Source organism: Arachis hypogaea, chromosome 18 (assembly GCF_003086295.3).
Source record: "Arachis hypogaea cultivar Tifrunner chromosome 18, arahy.Tifrunner.gnm2.J5K5, whole genome shotgun sequence".
Taxonomy (NCBI): Eukaryota; Viridiplantae; Streptophyta; class Magnoliopsida; order Fabales; family Fabaceae; genus Arachis; species Arachis hypogaea.
Window position 1 is genome coordinate 23,456,341 of NC_092053.1, and position 22,072 is coordinate 23,478,412.

At 34.1% G+C, this 22,072-nt stretch overlaps 1 pseudogene; it reads right to left on the reverse strand.

Moving 5' to 3' along the window:
* Positions 1–16,118: 16,118 nt before the first annotated feature.
* Positions 16,119–16,209, reverse strand: LOC112773739 (small nucleolar RNA R71; annotated as a pseudogene).
* Between the last annotated feature and the right edge of the window lie 5,863 nt (positions 16,210–22,072).

Consider the following 22,072-nt stretch of genomic DNA (forward strand, 5'->3'; position numbering starts at 1 on the left):
GAGTTAGTATTGCTATTCGATTCTTGTTACAAGATTGATCTTCATTATTAATTCAGTGAATTTACTTCCTTGAATACATATCTCTTGCTATTGCTTGCTTTCTAAATTTGATGAGGCTAGGCTAATTGCATATACATGCCTATTGCTGTTTTGGATTGGCTCAATTGCTACATTCTTCTGAACTTACATATGATTTTAATGCTTGTCATGGTTACTGCTTTCATAAGAAACCCAAACTGCTAAACTGAGTTTAGGCCTAACCTGCTACTTTCTTCTGTTTTCTAATGTCTAAGTCACATGAGTTACCTTGTTCTTCATGCTGTTACCTTATATCAATATTCATGTGCTAACTGGCAATGCTGGCTTATTGCATGATTTCTGTTGCTGTTTTTCTGAAATTTCCTTTGTTTCATCAAGTGCTCCATTTCAATTTCCATTTCAATCCTGCACTTGTATCTTTAAACTCAGTCATGCTTGATTGTTGCTTACCTTAGTCTAATGCTGCTATTTTGGTTGATATTCTGCCTTGAGTCTATCTGGATTGAAAATTCTGCTCAATGCCATTTTACTTGCTATTTTGGTACAACTTGTTCTGCGATTCATATAAGCTGCTAATTCTGTTTGAAATTGTTGTTGCTTGCTTTGATTATTCTGCTGTTTGATTTTCCGGGAACGCTTCTTTTACTCCCAGAATGCTGCCCAATTTTTTCTGAAACACTATTTTACTTAACTTCCACTCATAAATTAACTTTCATCCTTTTGACATTGTGACTTACTTGGTTTACATGAAAGCCATTTCATGAGATGTTGGGCTAGCATTTCCGTTCCAATTGGTTCCCTTCTTCATTGAATTGCATTGTTGATGATATTATTTCCCTTTGTGCTTTCTTTACTACCTGAATTATCATCAATAATCCACATTCTTTGCCTGAAAGTGAGTTGCTTGTTCTTTAAACTTGTGAACTTCTGTTAACTAGGAACTCCAGTACCATGCCACTAATTTTAACTTACATTTTTAAATCTTGACTTCCTTACTTCTCTCTTAGTTTTACACTAACTCCTTTCACTCCTTTCAAGGCATGTTGATTGTTGTTCCTTGCTAAAACAAGCATCCTGCATTTCATTTAATAGTTTTTGGATTTTGATTTTTACTTGAATTCTTTGAATTTTATCTTGCAATTCAGTCCAAAATTCTATATCTTTCTAACTCACTTCACGCTTTGGCTTTCATTCCTCTTTTGCCCATCTACTGCTTATATTGCTTGCATACTATTTGCCTTCCTATTTTTCTACTTTAGTTTGATAAATTGTATCCTGAAATTTCTGTTTTTCAGGATGTCTGATCCAAAAGGAAAGGGTAAGGCTAAGGCCACCACGGGTAAGAGGAAAAGAGGCCAATCATCTATGGCTCTATTAGATATTCTGCATGATGATTCCTGGTGTGAGAAGAACTTCACTCTGCAGGAAAAAGCAGATCAAATAGTGCCTGCGACTGATCCAATCAAGTTTGCAAATCACTACTGTGAACTGAAATATGAGGTCTTTGCGACTAAGAGGCACCTATATTTGGAAAAGACCGTCAGAATACCTAATGAATTACAACAGTACACTACAGAGCAGATCAAACAGAGAGGCTGGTTCTTTCTAGAAAGGAATTCGACTGAGGTTAATGCATCCTGGGTTCGGGAATTCTACTGCAACTATTACAAGACGACCCTGGATGCAGTACAGCTAAGAGGGAAACAGATTTTAGTTACTGACGAGGCCATTGAGGATATCCTCCATTTCCAGCCTAAATCAGACGAGCCAGATGGTTATCAGAAGGCTGAAGAATCCATGAGGTTTATGAGCTTTGACTGGGATGCTGTGAGGTGCACCATAGCCATTGATCCTGCTGTTCCCTGGGTTATGGGTAAGTCGACGGTAAATCCAAAGGGCAACAAAATCATATATCTTAATGATGAGGCTCGGCTATGACAACAAATCCTGAGCAACTATGTCATGCCGAGCACTCACGAGACTGAGGTGCCAGCTGCTATGATAATTCTCATCTGGTGTGTTATGGAAGGCAAGGACCTGTACCTTCCATGGTTCATCCGACAGTACATGGCTAGGGTTCACGTTTGAGGCACTCTATCATTCCCCTATCTAATTACCCAGATGGGCCGCCGGGCTGACGTACCCTGGGAGCCTGAGGATGAGAAGCCCCCAGCTGCCGACTGCAGGAAGATCATCCCACACGGCAAGAGGTTCGAAGCTCTGGGCCACAGACCTCCTTCTCTTACTGCTTCTGCTGACGCAACCACATCCTCTGCAGCCCTTCAGCACCTACTGCACCCCCCACATCCACAGCACCATCACCCGCTTCACAGCCCATCTACCACCTAGTGCATCGCCTCTTTGAGCGCCTGGATCAGATGGAGCGCCGCAACCAGTGGCGTTATGAGCGGTCTAAGCGTCGCAGTAAGCAACGCTATGAGCATCTGAAGCTGATGATCAGGTCGGGCTATGCTAACATTCCCTCCGAGTCTGACACACCATCGGAGCCCTCTGAGGAGGAGGCGGATGAGCAGGAGGAGGATGCACAGGCAGAGGATCAGCACCAGGAGTCCCAGCACGATGAGCCTCAGCTTGAGCAGTCTGCAGAGTCCCAGGCCCCTATACAGGCAGAGCCACAAGCTCCTACACTACCAGAGCCCACAGAGCCAGCAGCCACACACCCCTCAGGTGGTGACGACCCTTCACACCTGGCTTGACTGAGCATCGAGGACGATGCTATGATATAAGTGTGGGGAGGTCGCCATCTTTGGCGGATCTTATTTTGGTGAACTATTTTAGACCTTTTCATCCTATTTTGCTTCATTTTGTATTTTTTTTTTATTTTACTTTATTTTATTTTATCTTATTTTCCTTTCAGTGCTTGCACATTTTCTTTTACTGTATTTCTGTTCATTTCTACTTTATTACATTTTGCACTTTGAGTTGTATATGTCTTAGATATTTAGCTTAAAATTGCACTCTTAGTTTATTTATAGAAAAATATGGATTATTGAGTTTAGTTTATCCTTTTAGCATATAAGAATGGTTTGATTGAAAATAGAGAGTAAACTAGAAATCTTAAGTTTTTCATAATCACAACAATCCAAGGAATATATTTATTTTTAGAAAAGCCATTTAAAGATTCACATTGATGTGAGTTGAAACTCTGTATCCTTACTTGTATGATATACATGACTGATATATGGTTTTTGAGCAAAAGAACACACAACCTGTGAGATTTGAGCTTAATTACATAGTTACATTATTTAGCCATAATATTTTATTCTTGTGTGTTTTCTTTTCTAAATTTGCAATCTTTACTTTTGTTCCATTCTATATGTCCAATGTTTAGTGTGTTTACATGCTTGCATATGATTGAGGCCATTATTTTATTAAGCTCACTTATCCCAATTAACCTATCCTTTCAATCACCTTTGTTAGCCACTTTGAGCCTTTTAATCCCCATTTATTCTGTATTTTACCACATCACTAGGCTTAAGCAGAAAAACAAAGTAATTACCTCAAATTAAATCTTTGGTTAGCTTAAGATAGAGATTGTGTATCAATTAAATGTGGGAAACCGTAGGAATTTGGGTTGATAGAAAACTGTTGAATTGACAAATTATTTGGAATTTGGGTGCATGCTCATGTGAAACCAAAATAATTAAAATACCATGTGCATTGATATGATATGTTTATAAAAAAAAATCCCTATAATTAAATAAATAAATAAGGGGACAAAATTACCCCAGTATTAAGTTTAGTAAAAGATCAATGCATATGTAATAAAATTAAAAATAATTTGGTACATGAGTGTGTAATGAGAAAGTGGGAATTATGGGTAGCTAGGCATAACTTTAGAAGTATATAGAGTGTGTGTATAGGTGAGAGCTCAGGTTAATTAAGGATTCAATTTATAGCTCACTTAGCCATATATATACCCTCACCTTTACCTTAGCCCCATTACAACCTTGAAAAGACCTCATGATGTTTGCATTTGTGCATTAAATATTTGTTGATTGGTTAGATGAAGAATAAAGTCTTAGAAAGAATGACTAGAGAAGAGTAGAGAGATCAACCCCAAACACTGAGTGATTAGAGTGCATATACAAATCCAGTGAGGGTTCAATAGCTCATCTCCATATATCCATGTTTGATCACTGTTTGTCTTGCAAGTTTTTGAACTCTTTTGATTAACTCAAGTCAATTGTGAATGTGTTTTAATATGATTTAGCCCTTGGTTGTGCATATATGATTCCTTGAAAATCTGACTCAATTTAACCACATGTAAGCTTTATATATATATATATATATATATAGTTGGATAGTAATTAGAATTGCATGATTCATATAGGTAGCTTGCATTTAAATAGATTGCATTGCATAGATTCCACAATTCTGCCTTCACTCTTTTTCAGTTTCTCTTAAGTTGAGCATGAGGACATGCTAATGTTTAAGTGTGGGGAGATTGATAAACCACTATTTTATGGTTTATCTTGTGCTAATTTGAGTGGTTTTTATCAAGTCTTTGCTCACTTATTCATATGATTTGCATGGTTTTACAAATCCTTCCTTATTCTGTGATATAGTTGAAAACATGTTTCCTAGACCTTTAAACTGTTAATTTTGAATACCCTTTATTAACATTCGATACCGTGATTTGTGTGTTAAGCATTTTCAGGTTTTATAGGGCAGGAATGGCTTAGAGGACGGAAAGGAAACATGCAAAAGTGGAAGGAACACGAGAAAATGAAGTTTTGGGAAACTGGCAGCGACGCGCACGCATGAACGACGCGCACGCGTGCCTAGCGCAGAAGACGAGCGACGCGTACGCGTGACTGACGCATACGCGTGAAAAGGAATTTCGCCAAGTGACGCGCACTCGTGACCTACGCGTATGCGTGACATGCGCCACGTGCAGAAAGTTGCAGAAAGCGCTGGGGGCAATTTCTAGGCTCCCTTTTGGCCCAATTCCAAGCCCAAGAACACAAAATAGAGGCTGGCGAATGGGGAATCATTGATCATTAAATCATTCGTTCATTATTCACAATTTTAGGTTTTTAGATGTAGTTTCTAGAGAGTGAGGTTCTCTCCTCTCTCTAGGTTTTAGGATTTAGGATTTCTCTTAGGTTAGGTTTACTTCTTCTCCATTCCAGGTTTAATGTTCCTTTAATTTAGTTTCTCTTCTACTTTTATTTATTCTAGTACTTTGGTTTATATATTTCTCTTGTTAATTACTTATGTTGCCAAATTGGTTTATGAACTCTTCATGTTAGATTTGAATTTCTATTTAATGCAATTTGAGGTATTTCAGATTTATGATTTTAATTTAGCTTTTTACGTTCTTAGCTTGAATTGATTAATTGGTGACACTTGAGTTATCAAACTCCTTTGTTGATTGATAATTGGAATGCTGGTTGATTTGGATCCCTCTAAAGCTAGTCTTTCCTTAGGAGTTGACTAGGACTTGAGGAATCAAATTAATTAGTCCACTTGACTTTCCTTTATTTAGTAAGGGTTAACTAAGTGAGAGTAATGAACAATTCTCATCACAATTAATAAGGATAACTAGGATAGGATTTCCAGTTCTCATGCCTTGCTAAGAGCTTTATTAGTTATTACTTTAATTCTTGCAATTTACTTTTCTTGTTCGTTATTCAAAAACCCCAAAAAGATACCGTTCCATAACCAATAATAAATCATACTTCCCTGCAATTTCTTGAGAGATGACCCGAGGTTTAAATACTTCGGTTATCAATTTTATTAGGGGTTTGTTACTTGTGACAACTAAATTTTTGTACGAAAGGATTCTTTGTTGGTTTTGAAACTATACTTTCAACGAGAACTTATTTGTGAATTCTTTACTAGCAAAAAATCCGTTCGTCAACTAGCTAGTTTCTTGGTCCAGTATTGTACTCTTTATTATTAATTTTTTTCTATTCTGATTTTGTTTTGTTTTTTAGTATCTACAATTTAAATATATCAATTATCAGTGTCACTATTGTGTTTTGAACAGAAGAGATGGATAGCCATATAGCTTCAATTCTTAGCCTCACTACTGTTGTTCTTGTTTCTGTTGCTGGAAACAATATAATTTAGAGTTGTTTTTGTTGTTGTTGTTTCATAAAATTATTATGTTTCACAATTTGTTGTTGTTGCATAAATGCTGGAAACAATATTTTTGAACAAGTTTGAATGCTGATTTTGTTGCTGGAAACTTTTTTTGGTGCTGTTGACGAGTTTGAATGCTGATTTTTCAATAAAATTTCTGTATTTGTTATTCATTGTTATGTTTATATATATGTAGCCAACAATCAATGAACAGCCCAATGAACCGAGGCCTGAAGTTGGAGGTGAAAATGTTGAGTCCGTGGTATGTTCTTCAACGGATAGTGGTATGTAGACCAAACCCCCGCCCCATCCTAGATCAAAGAAGAGGAAGGTTGATTCAACTAATGTGGGTGCAACTCTGGGAGAAACTCCTACAAATCCAGCTCCAAGCACTGTGGAAACTGATGAAGAGAATGGCAAGGATGATCCCAATGAAGGTAACAGAAAACCTTCTAGACCTAGATCTTGGACTTGGAAACACTTTACAAAGGATCCTAAGTCCAAGGCATCACATCCTAGGGCTAAATATAATTGGTGTGGTGCATCATATGCATGTGACTCTCATAGAAATGGTACAACTAATATGCGATATCATTTGTTGAATGAATGTAAAAAATTTCTTAGGGACTCGGGTGACCCTAGTCAAACAATCCTTACCTTTCAACCAAAAAAAGAGGGTGAAGGGGAATTTACTGCAGTTACTTTTGATGCTGAAATGTGTAGAAAAGTCCTTGCTAGGATGATAATTGTTGATGAGCTACCATTCAAGTTTGTTGAGGGAGAAAGATTCAGATTCTATATGAGTATTGTGCAACCTAGATTTCCACTTCGGGGAAAGATTACTATTGCTAAGAATTGTTGGAATCTTTATATTAGTGAGAAGAATAGGTTGAAAACTGTGTTCAAACAACCAAATGAATTTGTCTGTTTAACTACTTATTGTTGGACTTCTGTGCAAAATCTAAATTATATGTGTCTCACTGCTCATTACATTGATCATGATTGGAAATTGCAAAAAAGAATTATCAATTTTTGTCTTATTAAAAAGCACAAAGGAGAAATAATTGGTAGAAAAATTGAGAGATGTATTTTAGGGTGGGGGATATCTAGAGTGTTCACAATTACTATTGATAATGCTAGTTCTAATGATACTGTAATATCTTATCTAAGAACTAGAATGGAGGATTGAAATTTACATCCTTTGAATGGAGAGCATTTGCATGTTAGGTGTTGTGCACATATTCTTAATCTTGTTAATGATGGATTGAAAGAGATGCATGAATCTATTAGCAAGATAAGAAATGCTATTAGATATGTGCGTGCTTCCCCTAGTCGCAAGAATAAGTTCAAAAATTTCATTAAGAAAGCTAGGATACAAGACAAGTGTACTGTTCAACTTGATGTTCCCACTAGATAGAACTCTACATACACCATGCTTGAAAGTGGTTTGAAGTTTCAAAAGGCATTCAAGAGGTTAGGGGAGAGAGATACAGAATATGCTCTAATGCAAGGAGGTATTCCGAGGAATCTTGATTGGGACAATGCAAAACACTTTATGGAATTCTTGAAAAATTTTCATGATGTTACAAAGAGTGTGTGTGGTAGTTTGCTTGTGACTTCTTCTCAATATTTTCATGAGTTTTGTAAGATCTTACGAGTGTTCAAGGCTTCTTGTGGTAGTCAAGATCCATTACTTGGGAGTATGGCTGAGAGGATGAAGCTTAAGTATGACAATTACTGGGGTAACAAAAAAATATATCAATATGATAATTTTTGTTGCTGTGGTTCTTGATCCTAGATACAATTTAAAGTTTGTGAACTTTAGCTTTGAAAAGGTATATGATAAGGATGATGCTGATTTTTTGGATGCAAAAGTGAAAGAGACCTTCTCCAAGATGTTTGAATGCTATGTGAATGAAAATAATGGGGGTAGATATTTTACTTCAGCAACAACGGATGGTGCATTAGATGTGGGAGTACCTGATGGCGACATGGCTGGTGATTTTTTCAAGGAGGTACATTTTCATGAGATCATCAACAAGAATGAGGTGGATTTGTATTTGATGGATGGTTTAGAGAAGTCTCGTGATCAAAATACTTTTGGCATATTGAATTGGTGGAAGGTGAATTCTAACAAGTATCCTATCTTATCCCAAATAGCTAGAGATGTCTTAACAATGCCAATCTCGACTGTTGATTCAGAATCGGCTTTTAGCACTGTTGGAAGAGTGCTTAACAACTATAGGAGTTCTTTAACTCCAAAGACAGTTGAGGCATTGATTTGCATACAAAATTGACTTCGTGCTTCTCCAATAACAACTGATTTTGAGGAGCTCATTGAGGAGTTTGAGAAACTTGAATTAGGTATGCAAAAAAGAAATTTGAAGTTCCTTTCATAGTTTATGTTTATAATTTATAATCTATATTATGTTTATGTTTATAATCTATATTGATTTCTTTGTTTTGTTTTTGTAGAAATTACACCAACCGGAGAAGTTGATGATGAATCTGGTGTGGATTCAGATTAAGCATCGTGGTTGTTTTGGTTTTTATTAAGTTTTAAAGTGCCTGTTTCGGTCTTTAGTATGTTTTAAAGTGTGTTTGTTTTTATTGTTTGCTAGACATTTTTAATTGTCTTTGTTTTTATGTTTAATTATTGGGACAAGTTGAAATTGTATTAAGTTTGGATATGATATACTCTTGTTATTTTATTTTATTAAGGGTTTTAAACTTCATTTTATGGTGATTTAAATTCTAATTATTAGGTTTTAAAAAACAAAAAACCGATCAAATCAAATCGTTGTTGGTTTGGTTCGGTACGGTTGTCCAGAAAGCAAGAAATTGAACGGTTGACATTACTATAGAACCGAACAGGTTGGTTCGGTTGGTTTCGGTCTAAAACCAAACCAAACCGAACCGATTACACCCCTGGTATTATTATTAGTGTTGTTACTAGTATTATTCTTCTTGTTATTATTATTTATATTCTTATTAGTATTGAGGCTCGTATTATTGTTATTATTACTATCATTGTTATTATTTATATTGTTATTAATTAGTAATATTAATATTAATGTTATTATTATTATAATAGTTATTATTATTATTAATAGAATAGTATTTTGATTTATTTTGTTTTATTATTGTGGCAACTTCCATTGTTGTTGCAGATGGTGAATTCGTCGTTGAAATGGAGTTTAATTCTAGAGAGGCTGTTATTGCTGCATTTAAAGAGTATACCTTCCGAAGAGACGTCGATTACAAGGTGTATGAATAAGAATCAATGATATTCTATGCTAAACACGTATAATACGAAACAAGCTAGAATTGGCTTATCATAGTTAGTCTTATAAAAAGATAGTACTATTGGGTGATAAAGAGGTACAACGGTAGTCACACATGCACCAAAAAAGCCATCTTTCAATATCATGCTAAACTAGAATCTAATACAATTGCAGAAACGATAAAGTCATTGGTTGAAGCCAACCCGTCCATAAAGGTGAAATCTGTCATTACTAAGATGCAGTTGAAGTTCAACTATACGATAAGTTATCGCAAAGCATGGTTGGCCAAGCAAAAGACAGTTGAAAAAATATTCGGTGGGTGGGAAGCTTCTTCTGAAGCTTTGTGTTGCAAAAGCAGTTGTTGAGTACAAAACTGCATATGGCTACCAAGGGATGAGCTAGTTGAGGATCTTCGAATTCTGATGTGAGCAATCCGCTGGTCCAGGTTGATGGCATACATTTGTATGGAAAGCATAAAAGGGGCTATTTTAATTGCAATATCACAAGATGTCAATGAAAATATCGTGCCTCTTACATTTGTCCTAGTTGAGGGTGAGACTACTGATTTCTGACACTTTTTTCTTAACCATTTGTGAACACATGTGGTTAATCGAGATGCTGTTGCTCTTATCTCTGATCGATACGAGTCAATTGTCTCAACTGTGGGTTGTAGTAATGAAGCTTGGTAATATCTGAGAGTTATTCACATGTTTTGCATCAAACACATGGTATCCAACTTCTTGAGGAAGTTCAAGGTGCCGCATATGCAGAAGCTGATTGTTAACATATGCTATTCTAGAACAATACGTGAATTCAATATGTGTTACCAGAGATTATGTGAGCAGGGCGTAGCTTACGAACAGTGGCTTGATAATATTTTGCGGTCACAGTATACCTTGGCATATGATGATGGACATCGTTGGGGCCATATGACCCCTAACCTAGCAGAGTGCATTAACGGAGTATTAAAAAGGGCATGCAACCTTCTCATCACAACCCTTGTTAAGGCAACTTTTTACAGACTGAATGCATTGTTCACAAAGAAGAGGGCTGAGACTGAGACTCATATACATGCAAGTAGGGGTGTAAGTTATCAAACCGGACCGAAATTTATCACAAAATCGAACCGAAATTTACAACAACCGAATGAAAAATCGAAAAAACCGGTTTACAGTGAATTACTATAATGCTTCAACTTATGTCCCTATTTATACATGTGCAAGATTTAACTTTTTCAAATGTTGGAAATCTTGCACTGTTTATTCTTTAATGTTTCTATCACCCAAAAGAACTTGGAGGAATAAACCATGCTGAGTAGACACTAAATGAACATCCATATTGTAACACTCCCCCTTGGATGTCCATTTAGGATTATGCCTCATTAAAACCTTACTAAAGAAAAACCCAATGTAAAAAAACATTAGTGAAGGAAAAAGAGTACAATATCCTTTGTGATGGGGACTGCCTCATTAAAAACCTTGTCAAGAAAAACCCAATGAGAAAAAACCTGACCAAGGGAAAAAGAGTACAGTCTCTCCCTCTTGTCGGCATTATTTAATATCTTGAAATCGGCGCATCCCAATCTGATGTACCAATCTTTCAAAAGAGGATTTGGAAGTGACTTTGTGAATAAATCTGCCAGATTATCGCTTGAGCGGATCTATTGGACATCAATTGTTCCTTGATTTTGAAGATTATGAATGAAGAAGAATTTGGGAGAAATATGCTTTATTCTATCACCTTTTATATATCCGCCTTTAAGTTGAGCAATGCATGATGTATTATCTTCAAACAAGATAGTTGGAGCTATCTTACGATCAATTAGTCCACATGATGATAGAATATATTGGATCAAACTCCTGAGCCAAAAACACTCACGACTTGCTTCATATATCGCTAGTATTTCAGCATGATTAGAGGAGGTTGCTACTATCGTCTGTTTCGTGGACCTCCATGATATAGCTGTATCACCATATATGAATAGGTATCCTATTTGAGATATTCCTTTGTGTGAATTAGACAAGTATCCAAAATCTGCATAGCCAACTAATTGTGACTTGGATCCATATGGATAAAACAATCCCATATCAACCGTTCCGTGAAGATATCGAAAGATTTATTTGATTCCATTCCAATGCCTTCTGGTTGGAGAGGAACTATACCTTGCTAATAAATTCACAGCAAATGATATATCGGGTCGTGTATTATTAGCAAGATACATTAGCGCTCCAATGGCACTAAGATATGGTGTAATAGCCCAGACCACCCGCTAGCACGATATTGTCCGCTTTGGCACACAAGGCCTCACGGTTTTGCCTTTGACGATAGGGATGATAGCCGAAGCCCCCCACACTCACTCGTCAAAACGCGTCATGCTAGGGAGAGGTATCCACACCCTTATAAGGCATGCTTCATTCCCCTCCCCAACCGATGTGGGACCTTACAATCCACCCCCCTAAGGGAGCCCAGCGCCCTCGCTGGCACATCGATCCGGGCTCCAGCTCTAATTTCATCTGTAACAACCCAGACCACCCGCTAGCACGATATTGTCCGCTTTGGCACACAAGGGCTCATGGTTTGCTTTTGACGATAGGGATGATAGCCGAAGCCCCCCACACTCACTCATCAAAACGCGTCATGCTAGGGAGAGGTATCCACACCCTTATAAGGCATGCTTCGTTCCCCTCCCCAACCGATGTGGGACCTTACATATGGTACTTCAGGACCAATGATATCTTCATTTTCTTCTTTAGGACAGAATTGATCCTTTTCCACATCCAAAGACCTTACAATCATTGGGATATTTAATGGATGTAACTTATCCATATAAAATCTCTTCAAGATCTTTTCTGTGTATGTTGTTTGATGAATAAAGATCCCATTTTTTGTATACTCAATTTGTAGGTCGAGACAAAATTTAGTCTTTCCAATATCTTTCATTTCAAACTCTTCTTTCAGAGCTTTTATAATTATTAGAATCTCTTCAAGGGTTCTAATAATATTTAAATCATCAACGTACACAGCAATTATAATGAATCCAGATGCAGATTTCTTTATGAAAACATATGGATAGATATCATCATTCTTAAATCCATTTTTGGCCAGATACTCAGTAAGACGATTATACCACATTCGACTAGATTGCTTTAGACCATATAAAGATCTTTGCAATTTGACTGAATATAACCCCTGTGAATATTCATTGGATGATTTAGATATCTTTAATCCTTCATGGACTTTCATATAGATATCACGATCTAATGAGCCGTATAAGTAGGTTGTTACCACATCCATTAAATACATATGTAGTTTATGGTATGCGGATAAACGGACCAAATAATGTAATGTTATTGCATCCACTACAGGAAAATATGTTTCTTCATAATCTATACGGAGCGGACCTTTGTGAAAAATCTTGTGCCACAAGTCGAGCTTTGTAGTGCACAACTTCATTTTTCTCATTTAGTTTTCTTACAAATACTCATCTGTATCCAACAGGTTTCACATCTTCTGGTGTATGGACTACAGGTCCAAAGACTTCACGTTTTGTAAGTCAGTTTAACTCAGCTTTCATAGCTTCTTCCCATTTTGGCCAATCATTCCTTTGTCGACACTCTTCGACTGTTCTTAGCTCAAGATCCTTACTTTCATGCATGATATTTAATGCCACATTATATGCAAATATTTCATTGACAATTGTCTTATTCCAGTCCCATTTTTTTCTGTAAAGACATAATTTATCGAGATCTCGTTATTTTCACAATTTTCAGGTACCTGAACGTCTTCTAACATCAAAAATATATCAGAATTTTGGACAATACAAGCGTCTTTACGATGTCTTTATCTTTTTCAACAAGAATAGTATTTACCTTTTTTCTTCTCTATCTTTTTCTAGTGACTTTGCATTCAAATTGTTGAGTTTAATCAAGATTTAATTATCTTTAGCCACTATGAATGCTACTTTGAGTTGTTTGCAATTTCTATTTATTTTCGGTAGCATTCGGATGGATTTGATGGAGTTTTGTAGCAGAAAAGGAAGAAAGTGAATGATGCTGTCAACTCCGACCTTCTTGCACTCAAACAGAAATAGCGTGAGCTACGAAGGTCCAATTGACGTGATTTTAGCGGCATTGGAAAGCTAAATTCCAGAGATTTTCAACGATATATAATAGTATACCCTTTTTTCTATTTCGTATGGACCACTTCACGCCAAACTTGAGGAAGCTCAAGTTTGGCGCCAGCTCAAGGAAGCTTGCTGCCATCTCCACGCCGAACTTGAGTTTACTCAAGTTCGGTGCCAACTCAAAGGATCCAAGGAGAATTCACGCTGCTATCTCCATGTCGAACTTGAGTTTACTCAAGTGAACTTGAGTTTACTTAAGTTCGACGCCAAATCAAAGGATTCCAAAGGGAAGCTACGCACAACCTTCACGCCAAACTTGGATCCTTCCAAGTTTGGCGCCAACCCTAATGAAGCCAGTGGTCCCCAACCTCGTCCAAAGGCTCGCACAAATAATTCATTTGGTTTTGATTTAAATTTTATTTTATTTATAATTAGGAAAAGATATTATTTAGTTTAGGAAATATATTTTACATTTATTATGATTAGATATAAAAGAAAAAAGAATCAGCCCTTCAAGCTCCGCTCTTCTCTTCTCTGACCTCATTCCGTAATTTACAGTTTTTCAGAATCCTTGTTTTCTCTCTGAACCATGAGCAGCTAAACCTCCACTGTTAAGGTTAGGAGCTCTGTCTATTGTATGGATTGATTCTATTATTTTTCTATTTTAATTCATGTACTGATTTATATTTCAAGAATTATTTTTGTTCTTTATTTTATGAATCTAGGTAGAACGGAAGTATGACCTTGATTCTAATTAAGTTCTTGTATAACTTGGAAAAGCTCTTTATTTGAATAACAGCTTGAAAACATATTCTCCTAAATTTCTAATTATCTGGACTTAACGGGATACGTGACATATAATCCTCTTATATTTGGGTAATTAGGATTTTTGTGGCATAGGACTAGAATTGAACTTCACCCTCTAATTGGAATTAAGTGATCAAGAAATTGGCGGTTGATGAAGGTTAGAGGAGACTAAAAAGGTTTAAGGAATTAGGGTTTAGTCACATATAGTTTGCCATGAATTGAATCTTGCATGATTAAAATAGTTAGTAAGAAAAGTCAATCCGAAAGATAGATATCTCTGAAGCCTTAATTGTTTCTCCATATATTATTCACTACTTGTTTACTGTTTGCTTTCTAATTCTCTGATTTACTATTAATACAATTGAACTTTCAAAACACCATTTTCTGTTTTTCTGACTAAGTCATTCACTCAATCATTGTTGCTTGATCCATCAATCCTCGTGGGATCGACCCTCATTCACTTGAGGTACTACTTGGTACGACCCGGTGCACTTTCTGGTTAGTTTGTGGGTTATAAATTCCGCACCAAAATTTTGGCACCGTTGTCAGGGATTGACTGTGATTGACAACTATTAATTATTTGATTGCCTAGATCAGATAATTTTTCTTTTCCAATTAATTTTATTTTAATTACAAATTCCAATTTCATTTTCTTTTCTTTTTCTAATTGTTATTTAGTTTAAAGCCCCCTGTCTTCGTGCTTCATTGTTTATTTCCTTTTAACTTTCATTTTCCTTTATTAGTTCTTTAAGAGTCTTTAGCCATTTCGACCACTTTAATTTTCCTTTGTTGTCGTTGCTTTTTTTTAATTTATTTTTATTTCTTATTGTTTCATTGTTTTCCAGACACAAATTTTATTCGTTTATTTTATTAGTTATTTGCTTCTTAGCTTTGATTTTTTTTTTTTTTTGCATCAATTAACTTCTCTTTAATCTCTGAAATTAAGTTTGGTGTCCCCTAATTAATTTTATTTATTTTTCTATTTCTCTTAATTCTTTATATATATATATATATATATATATATATATATATATATATATATATATATATATATATTATTCCCAATCTTTGTTCAGTGAATTTTGAATTTTTGCTTTAGTTGTTCAGTTTATTTCATTTTATCTTTTACACAGGTTACCTCACTGGGACTTCTCTATACTCTGACGTAGAGAATCCCATTTTTCTTGTCTTCTGTTTGTTTATGAGCAGGAATAGGGACAAGGAATATCTTTTAGACTTTGATCTTGAACCTGAAAGGACTTTGAGGCAGCGTTTGCAACACGCAAGACTTTACAAGGCTGTAGAGTCCACCATGGATCATAATAATACTGCTAATGCCAATATGGCAAATCCTAATGGGAATGAGTAACCTAGAAGAGTGTTTGGCTCTTACACTGCTCCTAATGCAGATCTCTATGGCAAAAGTATTGTGGTGCCTCTTATAGCTACAAACAACTTTGAACTGAAACCACAGCTAGTTACTCTTGTGCAACAAAATTGTCAATATCATGGACTCTCTCAGGAAGATCCAAATCAGTTTATTTATGATTTTCTGTAGATTTGTGACACTGTGAAGACCAATGGAATGAACCCTGAGGTATACAAACTCATGGTCTTCCCATTTGTTGTGAGGGATAGAGCAAAGCTGTGGTTAGATTCTCAACCCAAGAAGAGTCTGGATACTTGGGATAAGGTTATCACTGGATTTTTGACTAAATTTTTTCCACCTCAAAAGCTGACTAAGCTAGGGGTGGAGGTTCAGACATTCAGACAGAAAGATGGTGAGACCCTTTATGAAGCTTGGGAGAGATTCAAGCTACTAACTATGCAATGTCCTCCGGACATGTTCTCTAGATAGACTCAGCTGGATATTTTTTATGAGGGCTTGTGTGAAATGTCCAAGATGTGCTTAGATAATTCTGCAGGTAGTTCTTTGCACATGAAGAAGACACCAGAGGAGACTACTGAGCTTATTGAGTTGGTTGCTAACAACCAATGCTTATATTACTCAAGTTCGGCGCCAAATCAAAGAACTCCAAAGGGAAGCTACACACAACCTTCACGCCAAACTTGGATCCTTCTAAGTTTGGCGCCAACCCTAATGAAGCCAGTGGTCCCCAACCTCGTCCAAAGGCTCGCAAAAATCATTCATTTGGTTTTGATTTAAATTTTATTTTATTTATAATTAGGAAAAGATATTATTTAGTTTAGAAAATATATTTTACATTTATTAGGATTAGATATAAAAGGGAAAAGAATCAGCCCTTTGGGCTCCGCTCTTCTCTTCTCTTCTCTGACCTCATTCTGCAATTTACAATTTTTCAGAATCCTTGTTTTTTCTCTAAACCATGAGCAGCTAAACCTCCACTATTAAGGTTAAGAGCTCTATCTATTGTATGGATTGATTCTATTATTTTTCTATTTTAATTCATGTACTGATTTATATTTCAAGAATTATTTTCGTTCTTTATTTTATGAATCTGGGTGGAACGGAAGTATGACCTTGATTCTAATTGAGTTCTTGTATAACTTGGAAAATTTCTTTACTTGAACAACAGCTTGAAAACATATTCTCCTAAATTTCTAATTATTTGGACTTAACGGAATACATGACATATAATCCTCTTATATTTGGGTAATTAGAATTTTTGTGGCATAGAACTAGAATTGAACTTCATCCTCTAATTGGAATTAAGTGACCAAGGAATTGGCGGTTGATGAAGGTTAGAGGAGACTAAAAAGTTCTAAGGAATTAGGGTTTAGTCACATATAGATTGCTATGAATTAAATCTTACATGATTAAAATAGTTAGTAAGAAAAGTCAATCTGGAAGATAGATATCTCTGAAGCCTTAACTGTTTCTCCATATATTATTTACTACTTGTTTACTGTTTGCTTTCTAATTCTCTGATTTACTGTTAATACAATTGAACTTTCAAAACACCATTTTCTGTTTGTCTGACTAAGTCATTCACTCAATCATTGTTACTTGATCCATCAATTCTTGTGGGATCTACCCTCATTTATTTGAGGTACTACTTGGTATGACCCGGTGCACTTGTCGGTTAGTTTGTGAGTTATAAATTTCGCACCACCTATCACGTTTCTGACTAAATTTGTTTCGGTGGCCATTTGTCTGACTGGGACATCAATTCGGGTTGGAACATTTTCAGCTGGTATATAGGATTTAGTAATCCTTTTCGTATCAAAAAATGCATTAGGTAATTCATTTGCTATTCTTTGCAAATATATAATCTTTTGACCTTCTAGTTCATATTGCCCTGATCGAAGATCTAAATGCATCAAAGATGATGCATTCCAATTAAGTTCCTTTTCAGGAAACATATTCTCTCCCCTTAATGTTGGAAATTTTGATTTATTAAAATGACAATCTACAAATCGGGCTTTAAATACATCTCCAATTTGTATCTCAAGATACCTCACTATAGAGGGAGAATCATATCCAACATATATCCCCAATTTTCTTTAGGGTCCCATTTTGGTGCGAGAAGGTGGTGCAATGAAAACATATATCGTATACCCAAATATTCTTAAATGGGAAACATTTGGCTGCTGGCCAAAAGCTAATTGCATAAGAGAGAACTGATGGTAACTTGTTGGCCTCAAATGAATAAGTGCTGCAGCATGTAAAATTGCATTCCCCTAAACAGAGGTTGAGAGATTTGTTCTCATAAGTAAGGATCTAGCAATTATTTGGAGGCATTTAATAAGTGATTCTGCTAATTCATTTTGTGTGTGAACATGAGCTATTGGATGTTCAACGCTTATTCCGTTAGACATAGAATAAGCATCAAAGGCTTGAGAAGTAAATTTACCAGCATTATCAAGACAAATTGCTTTGATTGGATTTTCTGGAAACTATACTTTTAATCGAATAACTTGAGCAAGTAATCTTGCAAATGCCAGGTTGCGAGAAGACAATAAGCACACATGTGACCATCTCGAAAATGTGTCTATTAGGACCATAAAATATCTAAAAGATCCACATGGTGGATGAATAGGTCTACATATATCACCTTGAATCCTTTCTAGGAATTCAGGGAACTCAAATCTAATCTTTACTGGTAATGGCCTTAAAATTAGTCTTCCTTGAGAACATGCAACACAACGAAATTCACTGAATTTAAGAATCTTCTGGTTCTTTAGTGAATGTTCATGGGAGTTTTCAATAATTCTCCGTATCATAGTTGTTTCCGGATGACCCAATCGGTCATGCTAAATTATAAATTCATTTGGGCTGGTAAACTTCGAGTTTACAATGACATATGATTCAATTGCACTAATTTTAGTGTAATATAACCCAGATGAAAGTGAGGGTAACTTTTCTAATATAACCCTTTCATTTAAATCATGAGTTGTGATACATAAGTACACATGATTTCCCTCGTTCATTGATCCAACATAATATCCGTTTCGGCGAATATCTTTGAAACACAATAAGTTCCTTAGAGACTTAGTAGACAATAGTGCATTATTTATTATGAATTTTGTTCCTCCAGGAAACAAAATTATAGCTCTTCCAGAGCCTTCTATCACATTGCCTGAGCCAATAATAGTATTTACATATTCTTCTTTTGGTACAAGATGTGTAAAATATATATTACTTTTGAGAATAGTATACGAACTTGCACTATTTGCAAGGCAAACATCTTCACTATACGTTCTTGCCATTTTCTTCAAAGACAAATAATAATAATAAAATGAGTAAAAATATATGCACAGTAAAATTATTTTCTTTATTGTTTTTCTAAAAAGTACTGTACATAGTATCATATACTAAAAATTTTGTTATTATTATTTTAGAACATGGCACCTTTAGTAATTTTAAAATTCATAAACATAAATATTTTATTAAACATTATTTATATACATCATACTTGAAATTTAAATACATTGGAAATAAAACTTAACAAAAAAAATTTTACATTATTTATTTACATGAGTACTTTAACAAACCCACATATTAAACTTTTCCATCATTGATCAAATGGCCAATATTTCCTTCAGGATCTTCAAAGAAATCAGATACTTCATAATGAGTGATTTTTAGCAACATATTTTGAAACAAAATTTGTCTCCTTTCTTTTGTCATCCTTTTTCAAAGATGCTTGATAAAAATTAACTAAGTGCCTTGAGGTACGACAGGTACGTGACCAATGACCCTTTCCACCATAACGGAAACATTTATGCTCTGTTGATTTATTTTGCCCATTGTTTCTTTCTTTATTCCACTTCTGATGAGATCCTTTCTTGTGAACATAATTTTTCTTCCTTCCATAATTTTTCTTGTTACCAAAACTTTGCCATTTACCTCTTCTGGGGTTATGATTTGTCGCATTTGCTTCAGGAAATGGGGCAGCACCAACTAGGCGCACTTCATGATTTCTTAAAAGCAATTCATTGTTACGCTCAGCAACAAGAAGGCAAGAAATTAGCTCAGAATATTTTTTAAATTCTTTTTCTCGATACTGCTACTACAGGAGCATATTCGAGGTATGGAAGGTCGAGAAAGTTTTCTCTAACATGTCATTATTAGTTATCTTTTTTCCACATAATTTCATTCGTAAGGTAATTCGGAACATTGGTGAATTGTATTCATTTATGGATTTAAAATCCTGTAGACGTAAGTGCGTCCACTCATATCGGGCTTGAGGAAGTATCACTGTCTTTTGATGATTATACCTTTCTTCGAGGTTTTTCCAAAGATCTGCAAGATCTTTTAGTGTGAGATATTCATTTTTCAATCCTTCGTCAAGAAGACGACAAAAGAATATCATGACTTTGGCTTTATTCTTTTGGGATGCATTATTTTCAGCCTTAATAGTATCTCCAAGATCCATTGAATCAAGATAGATTTCAGCATCTCGTATCCATGATAAGTAGTTATTTCTAGATATATCAATAGTATTAAATTCAAGATGAGAGAGTTTTGACATAATGAAAATTTATCATCTGAGTCTTTCTAAATATTGATCAGAGTGTCGTGCTGATGACGTGTTGTAAAATAAATAAATAAGGAAGAGAAAATAAATATAAAATAAAGATGTGTAAATAGAAGACTCTAGTATTACTATTTACCAAATATAATTAACTCAATATAATAAAGATGCTTCATATATTTATTTAATATATGTAGTAATGTAAAGAGAGAAAGAAGAATAAATAAAGAAAAAAGGATTATTGTTATTGCTATGTGTCTCTAATACCTCAACTTATGTCCTTATTTATACATGTGCAAAGTTTAACTTTTTCAAATGTTGAAAATCTTGCAATGTTTATTCTTTAATGTTTCTACCGCTCAAAAGTATTTGATTGGAAGAATAAACCATGCTGAATAAACACTAAATGGACATTCATATTGTAACAATTTCAACCATTTTTCATGGCATCCCGTTCAATAACAACTAAATTTAGACCATCATAAATTCATAACAATAAAAAGGATATACATTTTATAAGATATATAAATTAATTTTAAATTTAATAATTATAAAATTAAAATATTTATATACAAATTGAACTTTAAATAAAATTACAAAAATATTTAATTCAAATTTATTTATTTGATTTTATATTATTATTTTTATTTTTAATTTCTTAAGTTGTCACTTTTGCTTTTTTTTAATTATATTTAAATACTATAGTACAAATATTAAACTATGTTTACATATAATATTTCAATGTTGAAATTAATATTTAATTTTATTTTTTATAACTCAATAATATTATATATTTTTAATAATATTACAATTAAATGATATTAAAAAATATAAATTATTAAAAGAAAAACTAATATATAAATAATATAACTAATGAATACAATTAGACTAAAAATAAAAAAAAAACTAAAAAAAAAATATAAAGAAGATATAATATATAGTTGAAATTAAATATTCATTTTTCTATTTTAGTTTTCATGACTCATAATAATACCTTTTATTTTCAACAATATTACAACTAAATAATATTTTAAAAATATAAATTGTTGAAAGAAAAAAGATGATATATGAATGATATAACTAATGTATACAATTAGACTAAAAGTTAAAAAACTAAAGTAGTTGTAGAAGTCTAGTGTTTTAAGAATTTATCACCTAATAAGCTAATACACATATTTAGCAAACTAGAAAAAGAATTGTGGTCATCAACCAAATTCTTTAAATATTTGTGCAAAACATGAGTAAGAATGGAGAAAAAAGAATAAGAAACATGAGATTATATGAAAAGAGGAAATAAAAAAGTGTGAAGTAAACATAAAAAAAGGTGAGTATGAAAGAAAAATATATTTTAATATTTAATTTATACCTATTAAAGAAAAATAACATTAACATTGAAATTAAATAGTATTAAATATAAAAATAAAAAATAAGAGAATATAAAAACATAGAGTAACCTAAAAAAAATAAATGTCATAAGAATAAGAAGAAAAATAAAAAAAAAATCCTAAATTATAATCCTATATAATAAATATAAGAATGAGTGAATATAAAAGAAGAGGATAAATTATGTTTATACCTATTAAAGAGAAACAATATTAACATTGAAGACATAATATTCTATATAAAAATAAAGAGTAAGAGAATATGAAAATTGTAGAATAACCTAAAAAAAAAAATAAATGTCATAAGTGAGAAAGAAAATAAAAAAATCCTAAGCTATAATAATAAAACACATGAGAAGTAGAAAT